A 24062-nucleotide genomic window follows, 5' to 3' on the forward strand; every position below is an offset into this window, starting at 1 on the left:
AGTCAGGGGTTAGTGAGAGGACAAGAGCAAGGGAAGGAGTAGCACTACTCCTGAAACAGGAGTGGTGGGAGTATGTGATAGTGTGTAAGAAAGTAAACTCTAGATTGATATGGGTAAAACTGAAAGTGGATGGAGAGAGGTGGGTGATTATTGGTGCATATGCACCTGGGCATGAGAAGGAAGATCATGAGAGGCAAGTGTTTTGGGAGCAGCTGAATGAGTGAGTTAGTGGTTTTGATGCACGGGACCGGGTTATAGTGTTGGGTGATTTGAATGCAAAGGTGAGTAATATGGCAGTTGAGGAAATAATTTGGTATACATGGGGTGTTCAGTGTTGTAAATGGAAATAGTGAAGAGTTTGTAGATTTATATGCTGAAAAAGGACTGATGATTGGGAATACCTGGTTTAAAAAGAGAGATATACATAAGTATACGTATATAAGTAGGAGAGATGGCCAGAGAGCGTTATTGGATTACGTGTTAATTGATAGGCGCGCGAAAGAGAGACTTTTGGATGTTAATGTGCTGAGAGGTGCAACTGGAGGGATGTCTGATCATTATATTGTGGAGGCGAAGGTGAAGATTTGTTGAGGTTTTCAGAAAAGAAGAGAGAATGTTGGGTTGAAGAGAGTGGTGAGAGTAAATGAGCTTGGGAAAGAGACTTGTGTGAGGAGGTACCAGGAGAGACTGAGTACAGAATGGAAAAAGGTGAGAAGAAAGGAGGTAAGGGGAGTGGGAGAGGAATGGGATGTATTTAGGGAAGCAGTGATGGCTTACGTATAAGATGCTTGTGGCATGAGAAGCGTGGGAGGTGGGCAAATTAGAAAGGGTAGTGAGTGGTGGCATGAAGAAGCAAGATTATTAGTGAAAGAGAAGAGAGAGGCATTTCGACGATTTTTGCTAAGAAATAATGCAAAGGAGTGGGAGGTGTATAAAAGAAAGAGGCAGGAGGTCAAGAGAAAGGTGCAAGAGGTGAAAAAGAGGGCAAATGAGAGTTGGGGTGAGAGAGTATCATTAAATCTAAGGGAGAAAAAAAGATGTTGTGGAAGGAGGTAAATAAAGTGCATAAGACAAGGGAAAAAATGGGAACATCAGTGAAGGGGGCTAATGGGGAGGTGATAACAAGTAGTGGTGATGTGAGAAGGAGATGGAGTGAGTACTTTGAAGGTTTGTTGAATGTGTTTGATTATAGAGTGGCAGATATAGGGTGTTTTGGCCGAGGTGGTGTGCAAAGTGAGAGGGTTAGGGAAAATGATTTGGTAAACAGAGAAGAGGTAGTAAAAGCTTTGCGGAAGATGAAAGCCGGCAAGGCAGCGGGTTTGGACTGGTATTGCAGTCTAATTTATAAAAAAGAGGGTGCCTGTATTGTTGACTGGTTGGTAAGGTTATTTGATATATGTATGATGCATGATGAGGTGCCTGAGGACTGGCGGAATGCTTGCATAGTGCCATTGTACAAAGGCAAAGGGGACAAATGTGAATGCTCAAATTACAGAGGTATAAGTTTGTTGAGTATTCCTGATAAATTATATGGGAGGGTATTGATTGAGAGGGTGAGGGCATGTACAGAGCATCAGACTGGGGAAGAGCAGTGTGGCTTCAGAAGTGGTAGAGGATGTGTGGATCAGGTGTTTGCTTTGAAGAATGTATGTGAGAAATATTTAGAAAAGGAAATGGATTTGTATGTAGCATCTATGGAACTGGAGAAGGCATATGATAGAGTTGATAGAGATGCTCTGTGGAAGGTATTAAGAACATATGGTGTGGGAGGCAAGTTGTTAGAAGCAGTGAAAAGTTTTTACCGAAGATGTAAGGCATGTGTACGTGTAGGAAGAGAGGAAAGTGGTTGGTTCTCAGTGAATGTAGGTTTGCGGCAGGGGTGTCTGATGTCTCCTTGGTTGTTTAATTTGTTTATGGATGGGGTTGTTAGGGATGTAAATGCACGAGTTTTGGAAAGAGGGGCAAGTATGCAGTCTGTTGGGGATGAGAGAGCTTGGGAAGTGAGTCAGTTGTTGTTCGCTGATGATACAGCGCTGGTGGCTGATTCATGTGAGAAACTGCAGAAGCTGGTGAATGAGTTTGGTAAAGTGCGTGAAAGAAGAAAGTTGAGAGTAAATGTGAATAAGAGCAAGGTTATTAGGTACAGTAGGGTTGAGGGTCAAGTCAATTGGGAGGTAAGTTTGAATGGAGAAAAACTGGAGGAACTGATGTGTTTTAGATATCTGGGAGTGGATTTGGCAGCGGATGGAACCATGGAAGCGGAAGTGAATCATAGGGTGGGGGAGGGGGCGAAAATTTTGGGAGCCTTGAAGAATGTTTGGAAGTCGAGAACATTATCTCGGAAAACAAAAATGGGAATATTTGAAGGAATAGTGGTTCCAACAATGTTATGTGGTTGCGAGGCGTAGGCTATTGATAGAGTTGTGCGGAGGAGGGTGGATATGCTGGAAATGAGATGTTTGAGGACAATATATGGTGTGAGGTGGTTTGATCGAGTAAGTAATGTAAGGGTAAGAGAGATGTGTGGTAATGAAAAGAGTGTGTTTGAACGAGCAGAAGAGGGTGTTTTGAAATGGTTTGGTCACCTGGAGAGAATGAGTGAGGAAAGATTGACCAAGAGGTTATATGTGTCAGAGGTGGAGGGAACGAGGAGAAGTGGGAGATGAAATTGGAGGTGGAAAGATGGAGTGAAAATGATTTTGAGTGATCGGGGCCTGAACATGGAGGCGGGTGAAAGGCGTGCAAGTAATAGAGTGAATTGGAACACTGTGGTATACCGGGGTCGACGTGCTGTCTATGGATTGAATCAAGGCATGTGAAGCGTGTGGGGTAAACCGTGGAAAAGTCTGTGGTGCCTGGATGTGGAAAGGGAGCTGTGGTTTCGGTGCATTATTACATGACAGCTAGAGACTGATTGTGAACGAATTGGGTCTTTGTTGTCTTTTCCGATCGCAGCCTCGCAAACATGAGGGGGAGGGGGTTGTTATTTCATGTGTGGTGGGGTGGCGATGGGAATGAATAAAGGCAGACAGTATAAATTATCAACATGTGTATATATGTATATGTCTGTGCGTGTATATATATGTATACGTTGAGATGTATCGGTGTGTATGCATGTGTGGACCTGTATGTATATACATGTGTATGTCGGGTGGGTTGGGACATTCTTTCGTCTGTTTGCTTGCGCGCTACCTTGCTAACGCGGGAGACAGCGACAAAACAAAATAAAAAAGAAATATATTTATATATATATATATATATATATATATATATATATATATATATATATATATATATATATATACATATATATATATATATATATATGTATATATGTATATATATATATATATATATATAGGAATAGTAGTTCCAACAATGTTGTATGGTTGCGAGGCGTGGGCTATGGATAGAGTTGTGCGCAGGAGGATGGATGTGCTGGAAATGAGATGTTTGAGGACAATGTGTGGTGTGAGGTGGTTTGATCGAGTAAGTAACGTAAGGGTAAGAGAGATGTGTGGAAATAAAAAGAGCGTGGTTGAGAGAGCAGAAGAGGGTGTTTTGAAATGGTTTGGGCACATGGAGAGAATGAGTGAGGAAAGATTGACCAAGAGGATATATGTGTCGGAGGTGGAGGGAACGAGGAGAAGAGGGAGACCAAATTGGAGGTGGAAAGATGGAGTGAAAAGGATTTTGTGTGATCGGGGCCTGAACATGCAGGAGGGTGAAAGGAGGGCAAGGAATAGAGTGAATTGGAGCGATGTGGTATACAGGGGTTGACGTGCTGTCAGTGGATTGAATCAAGGCATGTGAAGCGTCCGGGGTAAACCATGGAAAGCTGTGTAGGTATGTATATTTCCGTGTGTGGACGTGTGTATGTACATGTGTATGGGGGGGGTTGGGCCATTTCTTTCGTCTGTTTCCTTGCGCTACCTCGCAAACGCGGGAGACAGCGACAAAGTCTAAAAAAAAAAAAAAAAAAAAAAAAAAAAATATATATATATATATATATATATATATATAAAGCAAAATATATATATATATATATATATATATATATATATATATATTTTTTTTTTTATTATACTTTGTCGCTGTCTCCCGCGTTTGCGAGGTAGCGCAAGGAAACAGACGAAAGAAATGGCCCAACCCCCCCCATACACATGTATATACATACGTCCACACACGCAAATATACATACCTACACAGCTTTCCATGGTTTACCCCAGACGCCTCACATGCCTTGATTCAATCCACTGACAGCACGTCAACCCCGGTGTACCACATCGCTCCAATTCACTCTATTCCTTGCCCTCCTTTCACCCTCCTGCATGTTCAGGCCCCGATCACACAAAATCTTTTTCACTCCATCTTTCCACCTCCAATTTGGTCTCCCTCTTCTCCTTGTTCCCTCCACCTCCGACACATATATCCTCTTGGTCAATCTTTCCTCACTCATCCTCTCCATGTGCCCAAACCACTTCAAAACACCCTCTTCTGCTCTCTCAACCACGCTCTTTTTATTTCCACACATCTCTCTTACCCTTACGTTACTCACTCGATCAAACCACCTCACACCACACATTGTCCTCAAACATCTCATTTCCAGCACATCCATCCTCCTGCGCACAACTCTATCCATAGCCCACGCCTCGCAACCATACAACATTGTTGGAACCACTATTCCTTCAATATACCCATTTTTGCTTTCCGAGATAATGTTCTCGACTTCCACACATTCTTCAAGGCCCCCAGGATTTTCGCCCCCTCCCCCACCCTATGATCCACTTCCGCTTCCATGGTTCCATCCGCTGCCAGATCCACTCCCAGATATCTAAAACACTTCACTTCCTCCACTTTTTCTCCATTCAAACTCACCTCCCAATTGACTTGACCCTCAACCCTACTGTACCTAATAACCTTGCTCTTATTCACATTTACTCTTAACTTTCTTCTTCCACACACTTTTCCAAACTCAGTCACCAGCTTCTGCAGTTTCTCACATGAATCAGCCACCAGCGCTGTATCATCAGCGAACAACAACTGACTCACTTCCCAAGCTCTCTCATCCCCAACAGACTTCATACTTGCCCCTCTTTCCAAAACTCTTGCATTTACCTCCCTAACAACCCCATCCATAAACAAATTAAACAACCATGGAGACATCACACACCCCTGCCGCAAACCTACATTCACTGAGAACCAATCACTTTCCTCTCTTCCTACACGTACACATGCCTTACATCCTCGATAAAAACTTTTCACTGCTTCTAACAACTTTCCTCCCACACCATATATTCTTAATACCTTCCACAGAGCATCTCTATCAACTCTATCATATGCCTTCTCCAGATCCATAAATGCTACATACAAATCCATTTGCTTTTCTAAGTATTTCTCACATACATTCTTCAAAGCAAACACCTGATCCACACATCCTCTACCAATTCTGAAACCACACTGCTCTTCCCCAGTCTGATGCTCTGTACATGCCTTCACCCTCTCAATCAATACCCTCCCATATAATTTACCAGGAATACTCAACAAACTTATACCTCTGTAATTTGAGCACTCACTCTTATCCCCTTTGCCTTTGTACAATGGCACTATGCACGCATTCCGCCAATCCTCAGGCACCTCACCATGAGTCATACATACATTAAATAACCTTACCAACCAGTCAACAATACAGTCACCCCCTTTTTTAATAAATTCCACTGCAATACCATCCAAACCTGCTGCCTTGCCGGCTTTCATCTTCCGCAAAGCTTTCACTACATCTTCTCTGTTTACCAAATCATTTTCCCTAACCCTCTCACTTTGCACACCACCTCGACCAAAACACCCTATATCTGCCACTCTATCATCAAACACATTCAACAAACCTTCAAAATACTCACTCCATCTCCTTCTCACATCACCACTACTTGTTATCACCTCCCCATTTGCGCCCTTCACTGAAGTTCCCATTTGCTCCCTTGTCTTACGCACTTTATTTACCTCCTTCCAGAACATCTTTTTATTCTCCCTAAAATTTAATGATACTCTCTCACCCCAACTCTCATTTGCCCTTTTTTTCACCTCTTGCACCTTTCTCTTGACCTCCTGTCTCTTTCTTTTATACATCTCCTACTCAGTTGCATTTTTTCCCTGCAAAAATCGTCCAAATGCCTCTCTCTTCTCTTTCACTAATACTCTTACTTCTTCATCCCACCACTCACTACCCTTTCTAATCAACCCACCTCCCACTCTTCTCATGCCACAAGCATCTTTTGCGCAATCCATCACTGATTCCCTAAATACATCCCATTCCTCCCCCACTCCCCTTACTTCCATTGTTCTCACCTTTTTCCATTCTGTACTCAGTCTCTCCTGGTACTTCCTCACACAGGTCTCCTTCTCAAGCTCACTTACTCTCACCACCCTCTTCACCCCAACATTCACTCTTCTTTTCTGAAAACCCATACAAATCTTCACCTTAGCCTCCACAAGATAATGATCAGACGTCCCTCCAGTTGCACCTCTCAGCACATTAACATCCAAAAGTCTCTCTTTCGCACGCCTGTCAATTAACACGTAATCCAATAACGCTCTCTGGCCATCTCTCCTACTTACATAAGTATACTTATGTATATCTCGCTTTTTAAACCAGGTATTCCCAATCATCAGTCCTTTTTCAGCACATAAATCTACAAGCTCTTCACCATTTCTATTTACAACACTGAACACCCCATGTATACCAATTATTCCCTCAACTGCCACACTACTCACCTTTGCATTCAAATCACCCATCACTATGACCCGGTCTCGTGCATCAAAACCACTAACACACTCATTCAGCTGCTCCCAAAACACTTGCCTCTCTTGATCTTTCTTCTCATGCCCAGGTGCATGTGCACCAATAATCACCCACCTCTCTCCATCAACTTTCAGTTTTACCCATATTAATCGAGAATTTACTTTCTTACACTCTATCACATACTCCCACAACTCCTGTTTCAGGAGTATTGCTACTCCTTCCCTTGCTCTTGTCCTCTCACTAACCCCTGACTTTACTCCCCAGACATTCCCAAACCACTCTTCCCCTTTACCCTTGAGCTTCGTTTCACTCAGAGCCAAAACATCCAGGTTCCTTTCCTCAAACATACTACCTATCTCTCCTTTTTTCACATCTTGGTTACATCCACACACATTTAGGCACCCCACTCTGAGCCTTCGAGGAGGATGATCACTCCCCGCGTGACTCCTTCTTCTGTTTCCCATTTTAGAAAGTTAATACAAGTTGATATATATATATATATATATATATATATATATATATATATATATATAGATATAGATATATAGATATATATATATATTTAATTTATTTATTTATTTTGCTTTGTCGCTGTCTCCCGCGTTTGCGAGGTAGCGCAAGGAAACAGACGAAAGAAATGGCCCAACCCACCCCCATACACATGTATATACATACACGTCCACACACGCAAATATACATACCTATACAGCTCAATGTACACATATATATACACAAACAGACACATACATATATACCCATGCACACAATTCACACTGTCTGCCTTTATTCATTTCCATCGCCACCTCGCCACACATGGAATACCATCCCCCTCCCCCCTCATGTGTGTGAGGTAGCGCTAGGAAAAGACAACAAAGGCCCCATTCGTTCACACTCAGTCTCTAACTGTCATGCAATAATGCCCGAAACCACAGCTCCCTTTCCACATCCAGGCTCCACACTACTTTCCATGGTTTACCCCACACGCTTCACATGCCCTGATTCAATCCACTGACAGCACGTTAATCCCGGTATACCACATCGATCCAATTCATATATATATATATATATATATATCCCTGGGGATAGGGGAGAAAGAATACTTCCCACGTATTCCCTGCGTGTCGTAGAAGGCGACTAAAAGGGGAGGGAGCGGGGGGCTGGAAATCCTCCCCTCTCGTTTTTTTTTTTTAATTTTCCAATAGAGAATTGGGCCAGGTGAGGGTATTCCCTCAAGGCCCAGTCCTCTGTTCTTAACGCTACCTCGCTAATGCGGGAAATGGCGAATAGTTTGAAAGAAAAGAAAAATATATATATATATATATATATATATATATATATATATATATATATATATATATATATATATATATATTTTTCTTTTTTTCGCTGTCTCCCGCGTTTGCGAGGTAGCGCAAGGAAACAGACGAAAGAAATGGCCCAACCCACCTCCATACACATGTATATACATACGTCCACACACGCAAATATACATACCTACACAGCTTTCCATGGTTTACCCCAGACGCTTCACATGCCCTGATTCAATCCACTGACAGCACGTCAACCCCGGTATACCACATCGATCCAATTCACTCTATTCCTTGCCCTCCTTTCACCCTCCTGCATGTTCAGGCTCCGATCACACAAAATCTTTTTCACTCCATCTTTCCGCCTCCAATTTGGTCTCCCACTTCTCCTCGTTCCCTCCACCTCCGACACATATATCCTCTTGGTCAATCTTTCCTCACTCATTCTCTCCATGTGCCCAAACCATTTCAAAACACCCTCTTCTGCTCTCTCAACCACGCTCTTTTATTTCCACACATCTCTCTTACCCTTACGTTACTCACTCGATCAAACCACCTCACACCACACATTGTCCTCAAACATCTCATTTCCAGCACATCCATCCTCCTGCGCACAACTCTATCCATAGCCCACGCCTCGCAACCATACAACATTGTTGGAACCACTATTCCTTCAAACATACCCATTTTTGCTTTCCGTGATAAATATATATATATATATATATATATATATATATATATATATATATATATATATATATATATATATATTTCATCTCTACTTGATATACTTTTGTCGTTGTCTGCCGCGGTAGTGAAAGAGTAGAGAGAGGCATTTGGACGACTTTTGCAGGGAAATAGTGCAAATGGCTGGGAGATGTATAAATGAGAGAGGCAGGAGGTTAAGAGAAAAGGTGCAAGAGGGGAAAAAGACGGTAAATGAGAGTTGGGATGAGAGAGTATCATTAGATTTTAGGGAGAATAAAATGATGTTTTGGAAGGAGGTAAATAAAGTGCGTAAGACAAGAGAACGAATGGGAGCATCGATGTAGGGGACTAATGGGGAGGTAATAACAGGTACTGGTGAAGGGAGAAGATGGAGTGAGTATTTTGAAGGTTTGTTGAATGTGTTTGATGATAGAGTGGCAGATATAGGGTGTTTTGGTCGAGGTGGTGTGCAAAGTGAGAGGGTTGGGGAAAATGATTTGGTAAACAGAGAAGAGGTAGTGAAAGCTTTGCGGAAGATGAAAGCCGGCAAGGCAGCCGGTTTGGATGGTATTGCAATGGAATTTATTAGAAAAGGGGATGACTGTATTGTTGACTGGTTGGTAAGGTTATTTAATGTATGTATGACTTATGGTGAGGAGCCTGAGGACTGGCGGAATGCTTGCATAGTGCCATTGTACAAAGGCAAAGGGGATAAGAGTGAGTGGTCAAATTACAGAGGTACAAGTTTGTTGAGTGTTCCTGGGAAATTGTATGGAAGGGTATTGATTGAGAGGGAGAAGGCATGTACAGAGCATCAGATTGGGGAAGAGCAGTGTGGTTTCAGAAGTGGTAGAGAATGTGTGGATCATGTGTTTGCTTTGAAGAATGTATGTGAGAAATACTTAGAAAAGCAAATGGATTTGTATGTAGCATCTATGGATCTGGAGAAGACATACGATAGAGTTGATAGAGATGCCCTGTGGAAGGTATTAAGAATATATGGTGTGGGAGGTAAGTTGTTAGAAGCAGTGAAAAGCTTTTATCTAGGATGTAAGGCATGTGTACGTGTAGGAAGAGAGGAAAGTGATTGGTTCTCAGTGAATGTAGGTTTTCGGCAGGGGTGCGTGATGTATCCATGGTTATTGAATTTGTTTATGGATGGGTTGTTATGGAGGTGAATGCAAGAATCTTGGAAAGAGGGGGAAGTACGCTGTCTGTTGTGGACGAGAGAGCTTGGGAGTGAGTCAGTTGTTGTTCGCTGATGATACAGCGCTGGTGGCTGATTCATGTGAGAAACTGCAGAAGCTGGTGACTGAGTTTGGTAAAATTTGTGAAAGAAGAAAGCTGAGAGTAAATGTGAATAAGAGCAAGCTTATTAGGTACAGTAGGGTTAAGGGACAAGTCAATTAGTAGGTAAGTTTGAGTAGAGAAAAACTAGAAGTGAAGTGTTTTAGATATATGGGAGTGGATTTGGCAGCGGATGGAACCATGGAAGAGGAAGTGTATCATAGGGTCGGGGAGGGGGCGAAAGTTCCGGGAGCGTTGAAATATGTGTGGAAGTCGAGAACGTTATCTTGGAAAGCCAGAATTAGTATGTTATATGGTTGCAAGGCGTGGGCTATAGATAGAGTTGTGCAGTAGAGGGTGGATGTGCTGGAAATGAGATGTTTGGGGACAATATGTGGTGTGAGGTGGTTTGATCGAGTTAGTAATGAAAGGGTAAGAGAGATGTGTGGTAGTAAAAAGAGTGTGGTTGAGAGAGCAGAAGAGGTATTTTGAAATGGTTTGGTCACATGGAGAGAATGAGTGAGGAAATATTGACCAAGATGATGTATGTGTCAGAGGTTGAGGGAACGAGGAGAAGTGGGATACCAGATTGGAGGTGGAAAGATGGAGTGAAAAGGATTTTGAGTGATCGGGGCCTGAACATGCAGGAGGGTGAAAGGCGTGCAAGGAATAGAGTGAACTGGAACGATCTGGTATACCAGGGTCGACGTGCTGTCAATGGATTGAACGAGGGCATGTGAAGCGTCTGGGATGAACCATGGAGAGCTTTGTAGGGCCTGGATGTGGAAAGGGAGCTGTGGTTTCGGTGCATTATACATGACAGCTAGAGACTGAGTGTGAACGAATGTGGCCTTTGTTGTCTTTTCCTAGCGTTACCTTGCGCACATGCGGGGGGACGGGGTTTTCGTTTAATGTGTGGTGGGGTGACGACGGAAATGAATAAGGGCAGACTGTATGAATTATGTACATGTGTATATATTTATATGTCTGTGTGTGTATATATTTGTATGCGTTGAAATTTATAGATATGTATATGTGCTGTGTGTGGACGTGTGTGTATATACATGTGGATGTGGGTGGGTTGGCCCATTCTTTCGTCTGTTTCTTTGCGCTACCACGCTATCGCGGGAGACACCGACAAGGTATAATAAATAGATAAAATGATATATATATATATATATATATATATATATATATATATATATATATATATATATATATATATATTTTTTTTTCTTAGTTTATTTATTTTGCTTTGTCGCTGTCTCCCGCGTTTGCGAGGTAGCGCAAGGAAACAGACGAAAGAAATGGCCCAACCCACCCCCATACACATGTATATACATACACGTCCACACGCGGAAATATACATGCCTATACATCTCAATGTACACATATATATACACACACAGACACATACATATATACCATTGCACACAATTCACACTGTCTGCCTTTATTCATATATATATATATATTATTTTATTTTTATTATACTTTGTCGCTGTCTCCCGCGTTTGCGAGGTAGCGCAAGGAAACAGACGAAAGAAATGGCTCAACCCCCCCCCATACACATGTATATACATACGTCCACACCCGCAAATATACATACCTACACAGCTTTCCATGGTTTACCCCAGACGCTTCACATGCCTTGATTCAATCCACTGACAGCACGTCAACCCCGGTATACCACATCGCTCCAATTCACTCTATTCCTTGCCCTCCTTTCACCCTCCTGCATGTTCAGGCCCCGATCACACAAAATCTTTTTCACTCCATCTTTCCACCTCCAATTTGGTCTCCCTCTTCTCCTCGTTCCCTCCACCTCCGACACATATATCCTCTTGGTCAATCTTTCCTCACTCATTCTCTCCATGTGCCCAAACCACTTCAAAACACCCTCTTCTGCTCTCTCAACCACGCTCTTTTTATTTCCACACATCTCTCTTACCCTTACGTTACTCACTCGATCAAACCACCTCACACCACACATTGTCCTCAAACATCTCATTTCCAGCACATCCATCCTCCTGCGCACAACTCTATCCATAGCCCACGCCTCGCAACCATACAACATTGTTGGAACCACTATTCCTTGAAACATACCCATTTTTGCTTTCCGAGATAATGTTCTCGACTTCCACACATTCTTCAAGGCCCCCAGAATTTTCGCCCCCTCCCCCACCCTATGATCCACTTCCGCTTCCATGGTTCCATCCGCTGCCAGATCCACTCCCAGATATCTATCTATATATATATATATATATATATATATATATATATATATATATATATATATATATATATATAATCTCTGGGGATAGGGGTGAAAGAATACTTCCCACGTATTCCCTGCGTGTCGTAGAAGGCGACTAAAAGGGAAGGGAGCGGTTGGCTGGAAATCTTCCCCTCTCAGTTTTTTTTTAATTATCCAAAAGGCGCAGAGAAGGGGGCCAGGTGAGGATGTTCGGTCAATGGTCCAGTCCTCTGTTCTTAACGCTACCTTGCTAATGCGGGAAATGGCGAATAGTATGAAAAAAAAAGAAATATATATATATATATATATATATATATATATATATATATATATATATATATATATATATATATATATGTATATATATATATATATATATATATATATATATATATATATATATATATATATATATATATATCATATATATATATATATATATATATATATCACTATGCGAAGATTCTCCATTTCTCTGTTTGCCCTCCGCTGGTTTTTGATTACTGGATCTTCTATATTGCTTACCTCCTCCTGTGTAACAAGTTCATATTTTTCTTCTCCATTTCGCCCAGAGCGATGCTCTTTGTATCAATCTATTCGTGTCTTTTCGCCCCTGTTCTATGCCTATTTCTGCTGGGACTTTCCTTATCATGCCATAAAGACAGGGCTGGCGCGTAGTGCTCACCTCAGGAAGACTTATAGTTACGAAGAATACGCAGTGTGAGTTACGTGTTGTGTCTTGTGTTCTGTCCAATATGGAGAGAGAGTGTGTGTTTGTGGACAGAACACCAGTGGCCCACGCTTGGAGGAGACGGAAAGAAAAGACAGTTACCCGGGGCAGAGGAGTGCAAACTTGACAACCACTGAAGTACTGGCTCACTGCCCAGCCGTCGCTGACCCCCTCCCAATACGCGGGCGGGTCCTACTACCGATACTGTACCTCCCGGGTCGGTGGCTGCTACGAGAGAGAGAGAGAGAGAGAGAGAGAGAGAGAGAGAGAGAGAGAGAGAGAGAGAGAGAGAGAGAGGTCGCCGCCCGTGACTGACAGACCAACCTGCCGTGTGGCACTCCATTACTCTTGCATCGTAAGCGGAGTCAGTACGATTGTCTGGCCAGATATACAGTCGTAATATATTCTCTCAACTGTATCGCAGTTTAAGCAGGCTCCGCCCTTGGCCGAGGTGGGAAAATTAAGAACAAATCTTCTCTTTTTTTAACTTGAAATTCGTCAGTTTGCATCACTGACGCCCTTCTGAATCATCCTCCGTTACAGGCAGGTCTCTGTAGACGTCATGGGAGTCGTGGCGTACATCTCTTGCCATGGATTGGGGAGCTAGAGGACCCGTCCCTGCCATGAAGGTTGGTGAAGTAACTAACACAGTCGTCCCCTGCCATCATGGGAGTTAACACAGGCGTCCCCTGCCATCATGGGAGTTAACACAGGCATCCCCTGCCATCATGGGAGTTAACACAGGCGTCCCCTGCCATAATGGGAGTTAACACAGCCGTCCCCTGCCAACATGGGAGTTAACACAGGCATCCCCTGCCATCATTTGAGTTAGCACAGCCGTCCCCTGCCATCATGGGACTTAACACAGGCATCCCCTGCCAACATGGGAGTTAACACAGCCGTCCCCTGCCATCATGGGAGTTAACACAGCCGTCCCCTGCCATCATGGGAGTTAACACAGGTATCCCCTGCCAACATGGGAGTTAACACAGCCGTCCCCTGCCATCATGGGAGTTAACACAGGTATCCCCTGCCAACATGGGAGTTAACACAGCCGTCCCCTGCCATCATGGGAGTTAACACAGGCGTCCCCTGCCATCATGGGAGTTAACACAGGCATCCCCTGCCATCATGGGAGTTAACACAGCCCTCCCTGCGGCATGGGAGGGGTTTAAAACAGCGTGCTGGGTATTGAAAAAAAATAAATTGGTTAGGGAACAGATTGAAAGAAATATGATTTAAAGGGGGCAATAATGAAATTTGAAGGAAAATAATTATTGAAAAAAATAATGATTGAGGGAAAAAAATTAATGTTGAAAGAAAAAATGGGTTAAGGAAAAAATGATTAAAGGGAAAATATGTTAAGGACAAATGGATTGGAGGAAAATAAAGATTGGAAAAAAATGATTGAAAGCAATAAAGGGTTTAAAGAAATTAATGATTGGGAAAATATGATTGAAAGAAAATAAAAGATTGAAAGAAAATAAAGATTGAAGCAAATGTTGGAGAAATTGAAATTTAAAAAAATAATGATTAAAGGGGAAAAAAATGATAAAAAGGCACTAAAGACATGAAGAAAATAAAAGATTGAATAAATAATGAATAAAGAAAAAAAATGATTGAAGAAATTGATTAAAGAAATAATGATTGAAAAGGAAAAAAAAGATTAAAGAAAAAATATTAGGAGAAAATAAAGATTAAAGCAAGATGATTTAAGGAATAATGATTTAAGGAAAAAAAAGATGGAAGGGAAAAAAGGATGAAGGAAATATGATGAACGAAAATTGTTGAAAAAAACTGGTATTACGCCAATGATTGGGAAATAAAGATTGCAGGAAATAATGATTGAAGGAAAATAATGATGAAGGAAAATTGTTGAAAGGAAAAAGGATTGAGGAAATAATGATTGAACAGGAAAAAAAATGGGGTTGAAAGAAAAAGAAAGATTTTAAAAAAAAAATTTATTGAAGGACATAATTATTGAAGGGAACAAAAGATTGCAAGCAAAAGATTGAAGAAATAATGATTAAGGCAAAAATGATTAGGAAAAATGATTGAGGAAAATAAAGGGTTGGGGGGAAATAATGATTGAAGAAATATGTTAAAAGAAAAAATGTTTTAAGGAAAATTTGGGGAAATAATGATTGAAGAAAATAATTGGTTGAAAGAAAATAAAGTTTAAGGAAAAATGATTGGAGGAAATTTTATTAAAAAAAAATGATGAAAGAAATATTTATTCCCAAAAAAAAATGATTGAACGAAAAAAATGATTAAAAAAAAATAATATTTTTAAAAAAAAATAATGATTAAAAAGGAAAATAATGATAGCAAGAAAAAAATGATTGAAAGGGAAAAAATGATTAAAGAAAATGATTGAGAAATAATGTTAAAAAAAATAATGATTAGAAAATAATGTTTTAAGAAAAATGTTAAAAAAAATAAAAAAGGGAAAGGGAAAAAAATGTTAAAAGAACTAATGATTGAAGAAAAAAATTTATTGGGAACATAAAGATTAAAAAAAAATAATGGGTTGAAGGAACATAATCTAAAAAAGGGGCAAAATGATTTGAGGAAAAAAAAGATTGAGAAAAATGATTGGGAAAATTGATTGAAAGGAAAAAAATGTTGGGGGAAAAAAATTTACGAAACAAATGATTGAAGAAAATAATGATTAAAAAAAAATAATGATTTAAAAAAAATAATGATTAAAAGAAAAAAAAAAAAAGATTGAAAGAAAATAGATTAACGAAATAATTATTGAAAGACAATAAGGATTTAAAAAAAATAATGATGGAGGAAATAATGTTAAAAGAAAAATTAAAGATTGAAGAAAATAAGGGTTAAAAGAAAATATGATTGAAAGAATAATGATTAAAAAAATAATGATTAAGAAATATGATTGAAGGAAAAAAAATGATTGAAAGAAATAATGATGAAAGAATAATTTTAAAGAATAAAGGGTTGAAGAAATAATGATTTAAAAGAAATAAAGATTGAGGGAAATAATGATTGGAAAGCCAAAAATTTTTAAAAAAAAATAATGATTTAAAAAAAAATAATGATTGAAAAAATTGATTGAAAGAAAAAAATTTAAAAGAAAATAAGTTGAAGAAAATAATGATTGCAAGAAAATAATGATTGGGAAAATGATTTAAAAAAAAAAATTTAAAAATTACGGGAAAAATATGATTAAAGGCAAAAAATGATTTAAAACAATATGAATTGAAGAAAATTGATTGAGGAAATAATGGATTGAACGAAAATAATGCTGAAAGAAAAAAATGATTGAAAAAAAAATTAAAAATTGAAGGAAACTAATATTTAAAACCCCCTTTTGGGTTGAAAGAATAATGATTAAAGACCCATGGGTTAAAAACTAAAGTTGAAAAAATAAAGTTGAAAAAATAATGTTGCGGCCCCCCATGATTAAAGAAAATTATGATTGAAAGAAATAATGTAAAAGAAAATAATATTTAAAGGGAAAAAATGATTGAAGGAAAAAATGATTTAAAGAAATAATGATTGAAAAAAAATAAGTTTAAGGAAAAAAATGAGGAAGGAAAAAAAAAGATTTAAGGAAAATAAAGATTGAAAGAAATAAAGATTAAAAAAAAATAATGAGAAGAATATGATGAAGGAAATAAAGATTGAAGAAATTTAAGATGCCAAAATAATAATGAAGGAAAATTATGATTGCGGGAAATAATTTTAAAGAAATAATTTATTAAAAGAAAAAAATGATGAAAAAAAAAATGTTTTAAGGAAAAAGCCCTTTCAAGACATAAAAGATTAAAAGAAATATGATAGACGAAAACAAAAATTGAAAAGAAGACGAAAAAACCTGTTGCCGGAAAATAGGGGGGTTTAAAGAAAATAATGATTCAAAGAAATATTGTTAAAGAAATAATGTTAAGAAAATAATGGGTGAAAAAAATCATGTTGAGGAATAAAGATTGAGAAAATTAAAGATTAAGAAAATAATGATAAAAGAAAAAAATGATTAAAGGAAATTGATGGAAGTAAATGGGTAAAAAAAATAATGATAGAAAGAAAAAAATGGGTGGAAAGAAATAAATGATTGAAGGAAAATAAGATTTAAGAAAAAAATGATTAAAAGAAATAATGGAAAAAAGAACTATGATTGAGGCCCCAAAATGTTGAAGGGAAAAAAATTTTTAAAGATAATGTTGAAGGAAAATAATGTTAAAAGAAAAAAATGATTGAACAGCCACTAATGGGATTACAAGAAATATGATTTGAAAGGAAATAATGATTTAAAGACAACTAATGATTGCAAAGAAAATAATGGATTAAAAGAACATAATGATTGGGGAACAATAATGATTAACGAAATAATGAATGAAGGAAAATAAATGATTAAAAGCGAAAATAATGATTGAAAGAAAATAATGATTAAAAGAAAATAATGATTAAAGACAAAATAATGATTGAAGGAAATAATGATTGAAAGAAATAATGATTGAAGAAAAAATGATTAAACGAAAATAATGATTGAAAGAAAATAAATGATTCCAAGAAATCATGATTGCCGGAAAAATAAGGATTTGAAAGCAAATAATGATTGAAAGCAATAATGGATTACACAGCAAAAATGATTAGAACGACACAATACTGATTGAACGAAACAATGATTAAATAAGAAAATAATGATTGACAGAACATAATGATTGAAAGAAAAAATAATGATTCAAGGAAATAAATGATTAAAAAGATAAATAATGATTAAAGGAAAAACTAATGATTAAAGGAAAATAATGGGATTGAAAGAAAATAATGTTGAAAGACAAATAATGATTGAAGGAAAATAATGATGGAAAGAGAAATAATGACTGAAGAGAAATAATGCTTGAACGAGCAATAATGATTTAAGGACAATCATGCTTAAGAAACATCATATGCTTGAAAGAAAAAAATGATTAAACGAACAATAAATGATTAAAACCGCAGGAAAAATCATGCTTGAATGGAAAATAATGATGACAGAAACTATGATAGAAGGAAAATAATGATTAAAAGAAATTAAGATTGACAGAAATAAAGATTACCCGAAATACTGATTAACGGACAAACATGATTGAAGGACCCATAAATGCATTGCCCGTATCCTGCATTGAAAGAGAACTAATGATTGACGGGGCCAATAATGAATAGGAAGGAAAATACATGATTGTAAGGAACTAATGTTGAAAGACAATAATGATTAAAGAAAATAATGCTCGAACGAAAATAACTGATTGCCGGACATGCACTAATGATTGGAAAGAAAACTAATGATTGAAGCACACTACATTGATGCCGGAAAATAATGAATTTGAAAGAAAATAATGATCAAAAGAAAAAAACTGATTAAAGAAACTAATGATAGAAAGAAAATAATGATTGAAGGCACAATCTGAGTTAAACAGAACCTAATGATTACAGACAATAATGATAGGGGTGGGAAAAAACGACAATACTGACTTTTAAAAGCAAATACTGACTAGAACGACACAAACTGGATTGAAGGACAATCAGGCTTCACAAGAAAATAATGATTCACCGAAATCATGACTTGAAAGAAAATAATGATTAAAGAAAAGAATGATAGAAAGAAAATAAATGATTGACGGACAAAAATGATTGCAGAAAATAATGATTACAAGAAATAATGATAGACCAGACAATAATGATTAAAGGAAAATAATGATGGGAAAGACCATAATGATTAAAAGAACATCACTGGATAGAAAGCAAATACTGATGGTAAGAAATAATGATTCAGGAAACTAAAGATTGAAAGAAAATAATGATTCAAAGAAAATAATGAAAGAAAGAACAAAATGATTGAAGGAAAATAATGATTGAGAAAATAATGATTGAAGGACAGTAATGATAAAAAGAAACTAATGATTGAAGGAAATAATGTTTGACGGAAACTAATGCTTGACAAGACAATACATGATTGCGGACATACTGCAGAAAGAAACTATGATTAAAGACAAATACTTGATTAAAGGAAACTAACTGATTCAAGGAAAATAATGATGGGAGCGCACAATAATGATTGAACGACAACTAAGTTTGCACAGACCACTAATGCATTAACCGCACAATAATTGATTGAAAGGAACTAATGCATTGATACAGACAATACTGATTGCAAGAAAATCAATGATTGAAAGAAACAACTGATAGACAGACACATCATCTTGCACAGAAAATAATGATTTCAGTGAAACAATACTGCTTTGAGCAAAATCCTGCTTGAAAGAAACTCAACTGGCATTGAATAGAACACTAATGTTAAAAAGGAACATAATGCTTTGCAAGAAAATAATGATTAAAAGAAATCAATGTTGCAGGGAAACTCCATGATTAAAGAAAATACTGAAGAGAGAACCTAATGACTTTACAAGAACACGTAATGTGGGATTGAAGGAAAACTACTGATAGAAGGAAAATCATGACTTGCAAGGAAACATAAGGATTGAAGGAAAATAATGATCGCAACAGAAAATTACATGATTTAAAGAAAATGATGGATTAAAAGAAAAAATGATTCTGAAGGAAAATAATGATTGCAAAGAACAATAAAGATTGAAGGGACAATCTGCAGTTGAGGAAAATCCGGGATTGCACGGGACATCATGATTGCAAAGAAAATATGATTGAAAGAACAATAATGTTTTGAAGGCCAATAATGATTGACGAAAAAAACCTGATTGCAGGACAAATAATGCATTGAAGGACCAATCATGCTTGAACGAACATAACTGGATAACAGCGAAACTAATGATTCACGGCAATATCAACGATTGCAGGACAATAAATGATTGGCGGAAAAAATGATTGAAAGCCATAAGGCATTGAACGCACATCCTGTTTAAACAGAAAATAATGATTTACAGAACCTAAAGCTTGAACGACAACTACAGATTGACCGAAAAAACTGCAATGCACGCACCTAATGCTTGCTGAGAAAACTAAAGATTGAAGACCATAATCGATTACCGGGACACTACATGATAGAAGGACCACTCAATGATTGAAAGCATACATGCTTGAACGCCCTCCTGATCTAGAAATCCTGATCTGCAAGAAAATAATGATTAAAAGACCCTCCTGCTTGTCAGGCACAATCAAAGGCAACAATTAATTACCAGCACCTCCTGGCATTGAGCGAACCACACCAGCCAATACCCAGACCGCGCAAGATTGACGGACCACTCCTGATTTAAGGACCACAAAAGACCTTGCCGGACCTCCGGCTAGCCAGGAACTACTTCTTGCCGCCCCACAAGCTTGCCCGCCCCAAGCTGGCTTCCCCGCCAACCTCATGCCGGACCCACATGACTAGCCGGACCAATACATGATTTCATGCACCTACTGCTTGCCGGCACTCCAGCTAGCACGGAAAATAAGGTTGCAGAGCAAATACAGAATTGTCTCGCCACGTCTGCAAGCCAGCCCAAGAATGACTACCCCGCCCCTCTGAATGACGTACCTCCTGGCATGCCGTGACCTCACAGCTATCCCGCCCACAATGCATGCCTGCACCACCATCCTTCCAGGCCCATTCAAAAACAAAAATTAAACTCCTTAAAAACCTTCACACATCATTTCAAAAAATTATTAAAAAAATAATTTTAACCAAAAATTTACAAAAAAACCTTTCCAAATAATCTTAAAACCAAACACTTCAACATCATCCCAAAACCCAAATCAAGTTCAAAAATAAAAAGGGGGGAAAAAAATTTCCATAACTTCCCACCTTTTTTCGTAATATTTAAAAATAAACTTCACAATCTTCCAAAAAAAACTCCCACCAAACTTCTAAAAAAAAAATTAAACCATAATCTTCCACACCCCCCCCCCCCCCCCCCCCCCCCCCCCCCCCCCCCCCCCCCCCCCCCCCCCCCCCCCCCCCCCCCCCCCCCCCCCCCCCCCCCCCCCCCCCCCCCCCCCCCCCCCCCCCCCCCCCCCCCCCCCCCCCCCCCCCCCCCCCCCCCCCCCCCCCCCCCCCCCCCCCCCCCCCCCCCCCCCCCTCCCCCTACATCAACCCTCCCCCACCATCAACCCCTCCCCACCATCAATCCCTCCCCACCATCAACCCCTCCCCACCATCAACCCTCCCCACCATCAATCCCTTCCCACCATCAATCCCTCCCCACCATCAATCCCTCCCCACCATCAACCCCTCCCCACCATCAATCCCTCCCCACCATCAATCCCTCCCCACCATCAATCCCTCCCCACCATCAATCCCTCCCCACCATCAATCCCTCCCCACCATCAATCCCTTCCCCACCATCAACCCTCCCCACCATCAATCCCTCCCCACCATCAATCCTTCCCCACCATCAATCCCTCCCCACCATCAATCCCTCCCCACCATCAATCCCTCCCCACCATCAACCCTCCCCACCATCAATCCCTCCCCACCATCAATCCTCCCACCATCAATCCTCCCCACCATCAATCCTCCCCACCATCAATCCTTCCCCACCATCAACCCTCCCCACCATCAATCCCTCCCCACCATCAATCCCTCCCCACCATCAATCCCTCCCCACCATCAACCCTCCCCACCATCAATCCCTCCCCACCATCAACCCCTCCCCACCATCAATCCCTCCCCACCATCAACCCCTCCCCACCATCAATTCTTCCCCACCATCAACCCCTCCCCACCATCAATCCCTTCCCCACCATCAACCCTCCCCACCATCAATCCCTCCCCACCATCAACCCCTCCCCACCATCAACCCCTCCCCACCATCAATCCTTCCCCACCATCAATCCCTCCCCACCATCAATCCCTCCCCACCATCAACCCCTCCCCACCATCAATCCCTCCCCACCATCAACCCCTCCCCACCATCAATCCTTCCCCACCATCAATCCCTCCCCACCATCAATCCCTCCCCACCATCAACCCCTCCCCACCATCAATCCCTCCCCACCATCAATCCCTCCCCACCATCAACCCCTCCCCACCATCAATCCCTCCCCACCATCAATCCCTCCCCACCATCAATCCTTCCCCACCATCAATCCCTCCCCACCATCAACCCTTCCCCACCATCAACCCTTCCCCACCATCAATCCTTCCCCACCATCAATCCCTCCCCACCATCAATCCTTCCCCACCATCAATCCCTCCCCACCATCAATCCCTCCCCACCATCAATCCCTCCCCACCATCAATCCTTCCCCACCATCAACCCCTCCCCAACATCAATCCCTCCCCACCATCAACCCCTCCCCACCATCAACCCTTCCCCACCATCAATCCCTCCCCACCATCAATCCCTCCCCACCATCAATCCTTCCCCACCATCAACCCCTCCCCAACATCAATCCCTCCCCACCATCAACCCCTCCCCACCATCAACCCTTCCCCACCATCAATCCTTCCCCACCATCAATCCCTCCCCACCATCAATCCCTCCCCACCATCAATCCTTCCCCACCATCAGTCCTTCCCCACCATCAATCCTTCCCCACCATCAATCCCTCCCCACCATCAACCCCTCCCCACCATCACTCCCTCCCCACCATCAATCCTTCCCCACCATCAATCCCTCCCCACCATCAATCCCTCCCCACCATCAATCCTTCCCCACCATCAATCCCTCCCCACCATCAACCCCTCCCCACCATCAACCCTCCCCACCATCACTCCCTCCCCACCATCAATCCCTCCCCACCATCAATCCCTCCCCACCATCAACCCCTCCCCACCATCAATCCCTCCCCACCATCAACCCCTCCCCACCATCAATCCCTCCCCACCATCAATCCCTCCCCACCATCAATCCCTCCCCACCATCAACCCCTCCCCACCATCAATCCTTCCCCACCATCAACCCCTCCCCACCATCAATCCTTCCCCACCATCAATCCCTCCCCACCATCAATCCCTCCCCACCATCAACCCCTCCCCACCATCAACCCCTCCCCACCATCAATCCTTCCCCACCATCAATCCCTCCCCACCATCAATCCTCCCCACCATCAACCCCTCCCCACCATCAATCCCTCCCCACCATCAACCCTCCCCACCATCAATCCTTCCCCACCATCAATCCCTCCCCACCATCAATCCCTCCCCACCATCAATCCCTCCCCACCATCAATCCCTCCCCACCATCAATCCCTCCCCACCATCAACCCTCCCCACCATCAATCCCTCCCCACCATCAATCCCTCCCCACCATCAATCCCTCCCCACCATCAATCCCTCCCCACCATCAACCCCTCCCCACCATCAACCCTTCCCCACCATCAATCCCTCCCCACCATCAATCCCTCCCCACCATCAATCCCTTCCCCACCATCAATCCCTCCCCACCATCAATCCCTCCCCACCATCAATCCCTCCCCACCATCAATCCTTCCCCACCATCAATCCCTCCCCACCATCAATCCCTCCCCACCATCAATCCCTTCCCCACCATCAATCCCATCCCCACCATCAATCCCTCCCCACCATCAATCCCTCCCCACCATCAATCCTTCCCCACCATCAATCCCTCCCCACCATCAATCCCTTCCCCACCATCAATCCCTCCCCACCATCAATCCCTCCCCACCATCAACCCTCCCCACCATCAATCCCTCCCCACCATCAATCCTTCCCCACCATCAATCCTTCCCCACCATCAATCCCTCCCCACCATCAATCCCTCCCCACCATCAATCCTTCCCTACCATCAATCCTTCCCCACCATCAACCCTTCCCCACCATCAACCCTTCCCCACCATCAATCCCTCCCCACCATCAACCCCTCCCCACCATCACTCCCTCCCCACCATCAACCCTTCCCCACCATCAGTCCCTCCCCACCATCAGTCCTTCCCCACCATCAATCCTTCCCCACCATCAATCCCTCCCCACCATCAACCCCTCCCCGCCATCACTCCCTCCCCACCATCAACCCTTCCCCACCATCAGTCCCTCCCCACCATCAA

This window comes from Panulirus ornatus, chromosome 21, assembly GCF_036320965.1.
Source record: "Panulirus ornatus isolate Po-2019 chromosome 21, ASM3632096v1, whole genome shotgun sequence".
NCBI lineage: Eukaryota > Metazoa > Arthropoda > Malacostraca > Decapoda > Palinuridae > Panulirus > Panulirus ornatus.